Raw genomic sequence first — 9,726 nt, 5'->3', positions numbered from 1 at the left:
TATTTTCTTTTGTGACAAGGCCTTGTTAAGTTGCTGAGGGTGGGCTGGGGATGTGGCTCAAGCTGTAGTGCACTCGCCTGGCATGTGTGGGGCACTGGGTTCGATCCTCAACACCACATAAAAAAAATAAAGGTATTGTGTCCACTTAAAAACTAAAAAATAAATATTTTTTTTAAAAAAGTTGCTGAGGGTCTCACTAAGTTGCTGAGGCTGGCTTTGAACTTGTGATCCTCCTGCCTCAGCCTTCTGAACTGCTGCAATTTCAGGCTTGTACCACAATGTTCTGCTTGAAGGGGCTAAGTTATATCTAACAGAGTGTCTGAGGAGAAAATATTGAGCACTCTGATTAATTTTTAGGTATTTATATTAGTCAGTTTGGATGGTACATAAAACAACCCTGTAATTGCTGTGTCATGAAAATAAATATTTATTCTCATATTAAAGATTATGTGAATCAATTGATAGGCTCTTTGTCAGAGGTGGCTCTAATCTATGTGTGTTCATTCTGGAGCCCCAAAAGTAAAAGAGGTCTGAATTGTCAAGAGGAATACGTAGAAATAGAAAATGACATTTAATATCTGAAGTAAAATGTGCACACTATCACTTCCACCCACATTCCATTGACTAAAACAAGTGCCATGGTGAAGGCCACTATCAAAAAGGATAAGGAGGTCTCTTTCTCCTGAAAAGGTAGGGAGTGTAAATAATAAGTATGTGCTTAACAATGGTCTAACCAATCTGTGTTTAACTAGAAAATGCTTTTACAGCACCCATCATTTTCTGTGCTTTCTGTGCATGGCAGCAAAAATGTTATCCTTGGGCTTCTGTACCTTTTTTATTTTGATCTTTATGAATCTTTAAATGAAATCTAGAAAGCAGCTGAGTCCTTTCCTTATAAATTTAGCTTTCAATAGACTACCATACATTTCAGAACTCGAAAAAATTTATATAAGATGCTTAACTCCTTCCCATCCCCACCCCACAACAGGAATTCTGTACTGCTCCTCAGATGCAGGAAATGTCTTTTTCAGCAGGCAATTTCAACTGGATTAAGTCTAATGTAGTAGCAAATACTGAGGACAAATCTGTTCCTGGGCCTTAGGGTGTTTGCAATTATAGTACGAAATTTTTCCGTTTTGAAACTGATTAATGTAATAGGTATTTGAATAAAGTAGATGTTCAGAATGTAAATATAAAGATATTATTTAATCATCTTATTTACTTTTTACTCTTTTGCCTTTTTCCATGTTATATTTAATTTTTTTAATTGACATGGTGTTCGTGCTTATTTATAGAGTTTAACATTATAATTTGATACTCATCTACAGTGTGTTATTAAATCAGGGTAATTGATATTTTATGGTTTTTACTATTAGAGAAATATAACAAATTCCCAATGTATTAGAAATAGCATCAAAGAGAATAAGATGAAGGCACTTCCAATAAGATACTCACGTAATAATAATGTATAACACTTTCTCCTTGCTGAGCATACACATATAAAACCTCTGCATGCAAGAAGTACTAGAATTAAAGATGAATGCAGAAAGATACATATCCAAAAGACCACAAATAAAACAAACATCTTCAGTCAAATGAATATATGTAGCAAAATGAATAGTACAGAATAAGGTGGCAGAGTATTGGAGCAGGTATTATCAATGATGGAAGTTTCATTAACTTATATCTTTAGATAAAAGGAATTCATAATAGGTACTTCAAAAGAAAAAACTGCAAAAAAGTATGACAATACTAAAGATGACATTATAGTTTTTTTAAGTTAAGAAAGAGCAAAACAAACTCAATAAAAGTTTTCAATGGATTTGGTTGACTCAGAAGGGTAAAGCTGATTGATGCTGAAAAGTTACCAGCAGCAAAAACAGCACAAATTAGCCATGAAGACAGAACATTAGGTAGGAAAGAAACTGGGAGAGTTAGAAATAAGAGAAATCCAACCTGTAAAAAAAAAAAAAAATCCAGAAGTTTCAGAAGAAATATATAGCAAAGGAAGGAAAAAACAGTGGGAGGGAGGGAAGGAAGAAAGGTAGAAAAAACAGGACTGGAAGAGGTGGGGGAGGGGAAGCATCAGTTAGACCTAAGGCAATTACCAGCTTTCTCTCTCATGTGCCATGTAGATTTTTACTTTGTTATTGTTTTCATTCTATGAGAATTTTTCATTTTTTTAATCTTAAAAAATGTTTCAAAAATACCTCTAGCATTTTATATGTGCTATACTGGAAAGGTTTCTCTGAACACTTAAACTCTTTATTGCCAGAAATAAAAGTCTCTGCTTATAAAAATCTTCACCGAGTCTAAGGAAGAAATTAGATTCTTATATTACCATACAATTTTCCAAATCTTTTCATTGATCTGAGAAGCTCTGTTTTTCTAAACCACATTCCTTTCTTTCAAGATAATTTACATACATAAATTTTTAGAATATATTATAAAAAATCTTGCTTTCAAGTCCTATAGTAGAATCCATTTTTTTTTTTTTTTTTGAGATAAGTTGTGTTCTACAAGAAGTCTCCACTGTGGGAAAGGGGCACAGAGTACCATATGGGAAATTTTTGAAGGAAGATTATTTGGTTAATATTCAGATTTTATTTTACTCTGTTTAGTTATGAACCCCAATTACAAAAAATGCTCAAAACACAAAGCATGTCTTAATCTCCCTTATGCATATGCTGCAGATCAAAGTATGGGATTAGTGAACTTCTTATTTTTGCTTCCTCCTTCAAAAACATGGCTTGTTTGAAGCTTATCTACTTGATATACTATCCACCAACTTCATTTCTGTCACAGACTATTCTCTGGATCACTCTCCTTCATTCACAGATGTATTGAAATCCTTTTCTTTCACTGATCATTTCCAAGGTGAATATATTGGCTTCTTCGTTCTCATATTCCATTATGTTCTATTTTCTCTATCACCTTTTCTAGACATTTCCATGGTTCCACTCTACCCTAGACCCTTTCATTACCTAGCATTGTCACAGAAGTTTCTGTTTCATGCATCTCACACTCTGACCTGCTCATCCAGCTTTGGTAGCTTCTGCCAGTTTAATTACTCTAATAGTCCAATCTGCCACAACTCTCTGATTTCACCCAATCAACATTTTCAATATCACAAGTTTCTTCTTTCTTCAATGCCCTCTTCATTCATGGTCAATGGCCAGCATATCACTTTCATGCAAACACCCCAGATATCTTTCTTTCACTTTGTCTCACTCATAGACATACTAGAAAAAAATAAATCACACCCTTTGTTGAACCCAGCTATCTTTGTTCCATTTACAGCATAAGAGAAAAAAAATATATATGGCCACATAACTTGTGATTAAATGAGTACATGCTATAAAAATCATAACTGAATCAAACCACTATTCAGAAGTGCCTAGCAATTCTTTCCTATTGGGCTAGAAATTTTACTTTTACCTTTTCTGAGATGACCATTTCATAACTTCTCATAGGCCTTTATTCATTCTCTTTAGTGCTGACTTTTCCACATGTTGTTTTAAAAATGCTCAAAACCAAAAATAATCAATAAATCAACAAAACTACATGTATCCATATTCATATTATATGTATTTTTCTTCTATCCCTAAGGAATAAGTGTTGGCTTCCTTCAAAAGCCAACCCTGCCATAACACACTGGATCCTTTCTCCTCTTGCTCTCTCCCCTGCTGCAGCTCTTCCTATTGGGACTTCCTATTCTCTTTAGCACACGTGTCTATCTCAGCATTGTCTTTCCTTGACTTTGCTTTCCATCCTACTTGCTCTCTTTGACTTTGTCTTTTTGGATGTCTTCTTTCCCATTTATTCTTGAACCTACGTAAACTGGGCTTCTCTCCCCATCGAATTTACTGACATTATTTTTGTCAAAGTTTCAAATAGTTTTCAGAGTTATTAAATGTAATGGACTGAATATTAATCTTTCTGGGGCTCTCAGCAGTGTTAGATGTCACCGAACCCTCTCTGCTTCTTGAAATAATGTATATCCAGTTTCTAGAACATAACTTTCTTTTGCTACTCTTTTTGTTTTCTACTTCAAGGAAGTCTCAGAATCCTTCCAGAGTTCATATTTTCTAACTAAACTCTCATGTTGGAGTTCTCAGAGGTGATCCTTGATTATAGTTCTCATGAATACTCACTCTAGTTGTATGCCCTTAAAAACATTCTATATGTTCACTTTTACATTTATATCTCTTGCCTCAACCTCTCTTTTGAGCTCTAGACTCAATCTAACTGCCTACCTAGAATCCCCTCTTGTGTAATGTATTAGTTGGAGCAACATTAGCTACTTCAATAAACTAGCCTTCCAAATTTCAGTGGTTTAATATAATAATAAACATTTATTTTCCACTTATATATATGGTACATATTGGGGTGTTTCCATAAGCATCCTTTCCTCATGGTAGAAATCCTAGACTCCTTCTCTCTTATATTTTCACCCTTATCAGGGACCTGATAAGAGAGGGAAGAAAGAGTACATAAAGGATATGTATATCTGGGTCTCCTCTGTCCAGAACAGCACACACACAATTGTTCTTCATTATTCCATTGGTAACAAGTAGTCAATTGGCCCCATGCAGTACAATCTGGTAAATATCTCTGGTTGAAAAGCTATTCACCAGCAATGACTATATTATACTATGAGGAGTACAAACCTTGGATAAGCAGCTAGCCATCTCTGCCACACACTACTTTCTTACTACCAGATAAATGTCCCAATCCTTTTTTTCTCCTATACAAAATACAGTCATTGCTTTTTGAAGATTACAACTAAAAATTTCATCAGCTCCTGCATCCAGCGAAGATACAAGTATCTCTTGATAAAGAATGATTCTCTCTAGCAATGGTGGATATGGTTCTTTGTGCTCTGAAACATGTGAACTAACAGAAAAGTTATCTACTCTGTACATGAAAACACTGAATACATGGTGGGGACAGAACAACATGGAACAAAAGCTCACATCTGACAAGGGAAGAATGGGAGATGTAGCAGTTACTATGGGTCCATAGTAATGATGAAAACCCAAACAGTAGGCACTGTGAGGTTTTTACCTAGGTAAGCAGAGAAATTTATTACTGAAGAGTCTAATCCTGCTTTCTAGGAAGAATTTATTTGTTCATTGTCTTCCATGACCCCTGTGTCTCCATGGGCCAGAATATCTTCAGAGATGTTCTATCTGGTCCATCATCTTGATGACCACATCTGATTGGATTTGCTAATGCATGCCCTTTCTTGGGGGTGGACTTCTTATGCAGTCCTCTTCCTGGTCATGTAAGTTTGAGATCTCAATGGATGTTTAAAGTTTTGATGAGTCAAAGGTAAACTGCAAAGGGTTTTACTGCTATTGTTTGGTAGTGGAGATTGAATCCAGACACACATTTCCACTGAGCTACAATCCCCATTTCTTTTAATTTTTTATTTTGAGAGAGGATCTCACTGAATTGCAGAGGCTGGCCTTGAATTTGCCTCAGTCTCCTGGGATTACAGGTGTGCACCACCATGTCTGGCATTCAAAGATAGGTTTCCTTAGTAATATGATTTATCAAAAATTTTCAGTCTTCTGATTTGTTTCCAGTTCCATGTACAGAGACCATATCCAAATTTATTTAGATTGTAGTTCTCAGATCAGTTTTATTCATATTTTCCTGACCCAATACTTCTCTCTTTTAACTTGGTAGTAGTCACTTTGAGGAAATCTAAAACTATATGCTTGGATAGCAAATTCATATTTAATGAGCCTCTATTACTCAATGATTTTCAATTACAATATTGTTTGGTGTCTGAAATGGTATTTTTTCTAGTTCTGAAATATCCTAGCTCTCTGGGCTCTATTCACTTTCAATTTTGCTTGCAAATTGGCCAATTTGGATCTAAGCAGATCTCTTTCTTTTAATACCCTGCCAAATACAGACAATAACAACCCACCCACATTACTCATATGCCTTCCCAATTATTTTCTCCTATAGCAGAGGGTCTTAACATTTTTCCCATGGATCTCTTTGGTAGTCTACAAAATTCTATTAACTTCCTCATAGAATTTTTAAAATATGAAACATAAATGCATATAAAAAGAAAATAAGTTACTTGCATATGGAAATGAAAGTATTAAAACATTATAAAAACCTAGTAGTAATATATATTTTATTTTATTAATGCATCTAATAAGATGGTATGCTTAAAATAAAGACAGCTTAAAACACTTTAAAACATATTAATTTAAGCTGTTGTTACTTGGCTGAAAGAAGAGCATTAAGCAGCAGACTGGCTTCTGATTCATCTCTTTCCACACAATTTGTCTTTCAGTGAAAAGCTGTCCAATGCCTATTCATCAATCATCCTTCTGGGTTATCTGATTCTCACATTTCATTGTCTATTTTATAATGCTTTTGTTGTAGTAACTGATGAACTTGTAAATTATATCCTACTAGAGATTTAATTGACTTTTCCGGCTTTCTTCCTCTCCCTCAAAAAGTAGTTCTGCCTTCATTTTCAATTTATTTCAGCATTTCCTTTATTTCATATACATGTGTGATTTGGGGACTTTTCATTTAAACTCATTATTAACATCTGCATAGTTACCTCTTAATAAGTAAAATAAAATCTTACTGTGTGTTCAGTTTTATATCTGTATGAATTATAGTTTTATGCATTAATTTAGTTATAATTTTACTCATAACTTTTTAGAAAAAATATAACACAATAATCAGCATTTATAGATAGCAAATCCTGGAAGCAAGCTTGGAGATCTGTGTCACAAATGATGACACAACTTACAAAGTTAAAGGTTGCTTCTGGAGTAACATAAACATCCATAAATAAAGAGGTACTTGGCTTGGAAATGACACCTAGCACCATGTTTTATTTTCCATTGGTCAGAACCAATGATATGACCTCACCTAGATGAAATAGGTTGGGAAATGAAATCCCTGAGTGTTCAGATTCTTACCAGCAATGAGTCACATTATAGAATAAGAGGAAGAATATTTAGTGGATAGTTAATGTCTTGAGCAAGAATATGTAGTGGATAATTAATGGTCTTTGCCACACATAAATTAATAGACATCTTAAAACTAATACACTCTCCTGAGAACTTATGGTATCTGCATCCAGTAAATCAAATGTTGTTTCAAGGCTGGCAGATATTTTTATTTTAAGGAGTCTTCTTGTTTTAAAAAAAAAAACTTTTTTAAAAACGTTGTCTTTACACATCCTCAATTACTATTGAAGCATTAAAATCTTCTATTACATTTCAATGTAAAGAGATCACAGAGCAGAAGACATAAAAGGATGTCAAGTTTTTTTGTAAGTGCCATAATTAAAGAATGACCTATGACAACATAAACTGTGAAATACACAATATTTGCAGTGTTATTTTAAGGAAATATTTCAAACTATTAAAATAAATAGCAGTGTGTCTCAGGTTACATCATTATTCAGAGGCATAATTAAGAATCATAAAAGAAGTTTTTCCTATATATCAGATCTTTTAAAAACATATTAGATATGGACTTTCCTAACTATATATGCTTGTTCTGAAATATACTATATTACATTTGGTCTTCTGGGCTAGGGGTATGCTTACCTAGCATGCACAGTTTTGATCCCCAGCACTACAAAAAATCAAAACAAAAAAGTAAAGTTGGTCTTCTTTCCTAAATGCTAACCTTAGCCCAGACTATTAAGTTGAAATAAAATTTGTGGGAGGGGGAGGAACATGACTTGAAATGAAGGCTGAATAGGAAGGAATAAAGCAGATGTGGGAGAATAGGAAGGGAAAGAAAGAGTAAAAAGGTAAAGGTAAGGAAGGAAGGGAGATAGGAAGGAATAAAAGGGAGAATTATAGGTGGTGAAGAATTTCCAGATAGAACCAATAGCATGTACAAAGATTCTGAATTTAGGAATATGCAAGTTGTATATCAGAGACTGAAAATAAAAGTATTTCTGGAATGTGGAAAACTTTTCAGGAAAAGAAGAGTGGGGTGGGTTTCTAACCTGGAATTTTGTCACAATAGTGACATTATTAAAACAAGGGAATTGGGCTGGGGCTGTGGCTTAAGCGGTAGCGCGCTGGCCTGGTATGCGCAAGGCGCTGGGATCCATCCTCAGCGCCACATAAAAATAAAATAAAGATGTTGTGTCCACAGAAAACTAAAAAATAAATATTAAAAAATTATCTTTCTCTCTTAAGAAAAAGAGGGAATCAAGTCCTATGATTAAATGTATATTTTTTGCTGCGTTATATATGCCTGGATATCCTAAAACAGACTTTGTTGTCCATCCCAATAGTAACTTAAAAGTTAATTTCATTCCTATCCAATAATTTAGGAATAAATAAATCACTGAAATTATTAAAATGTATCTAAATAAAAATTGGGATATGCATAAATAATATGAATAAATCTTTGAATCCAGTTGAACAGTAATTTATACTAGTTTCTATAAAATAGACATTCATATGATACAAAATAAAGTATTATAACTTGTGCTGAAGAACAGATTATTTTTAAAAGCTAAAATCAAAACCCTTATGATTATAACATGACACACATTAAAGAATTTATTCAATTCAGTAATTGATGATGGAATCAGTGATCTGCTACAACCAATTTCAAAATAAAATTCAAACAACCATGCATATATAGGCAATATACTTATATGCTGAAATAAATTTTCAAGCAGATGCATAATAAATCTATTCACAAGCAGTAATCAATTGCATTCTACCTGGTAAAATATAATTTCTATGGGGGAAATCCTTGCATTACTTTAAATTACCCACAACTTATAAAACCATGAACTACTACAAAGACAATGAAAGAGTGAGAAAACCTGAAAGGGCGTGCTAGAAGAAAATGTTTTGGGTCAAAATCAAAGGCTCTCGAAATTATTTAATTATTTCTATAATCCAGGTGCGGTAGCACACACCTGTAATCCCTGAGGCTCAGGATATTGAGACAGAAGGATTGCTAGTTCAAAGCCAGCCTTGGCACATGAGACTTTAAGTAAAGACTCCAGCCATGCAGGACTACTGACCAGTGGAAAATGCAAGATGATAAATTTGTGTCCATTCAACCTGCTAAATCTGTGGCAAATTTTTACACAGAATAAGAACGTAATGTAAATAAATACTGTATGATTCCATTCAGAGAGAATTCAAGCCTATGCAAAACTAAACGCTGCTGTTGAATGTCAAATAGTGGTTCCTTGGAAAAGTAAGGTGGAGGGTAATAATTAGGTGTGAGGGAGTTTCTAAAATCTGATAATGCTTTATTTATTTCTTGGTCCAGGTAAGTGTGCTCACTTATTGGAAATTTCTTGCACTGTAGTTAGGATATATGTACTTTTTTGCATGACTAGTTCAATAAAACACAATTAAAGAAAGATATGATTTTCCTTTCCCATGAGTTTAAGATTTCAGATTCTATTGCCCAAAAGTACTTGATAAACAAATACTGAGTCCTTATGATGTGCCATGCATGGTTTCAAAGGCTTTAAGTGAATTCATGTTTTTATATTTCAATTTTGGGTTTTTTTTATACAGAATTTTGTCATTTTGATAATCAAATGTAAAAATATTTATCCTTGGGAGTATGGTTGTACCTGGCTTAAGAGATTTTTTCCTACCATGTGATATTTTTAGAGTTAAATCAACACATAAGTGATTAAACTGCTTCCAGGAACAAGTAAAGTGTTTCCTACATATGATAATT

Source organism: Marmota marmota, unplaced genomic scaffold (genome assembly GCF_001458135.2).
Source record: "Marmota marmota marmota unplaced genomic scaffold, marMar, whole genome shotgun sequence".
Lineage (NCBI taxonomy): Eukaryota > Metazoa > Chordata > Mammalia > Rodentia > Sciuridae > Marmota > Marmota marmota.
This window is presented reverse-complemented; position numbering follows the sequence as displayed.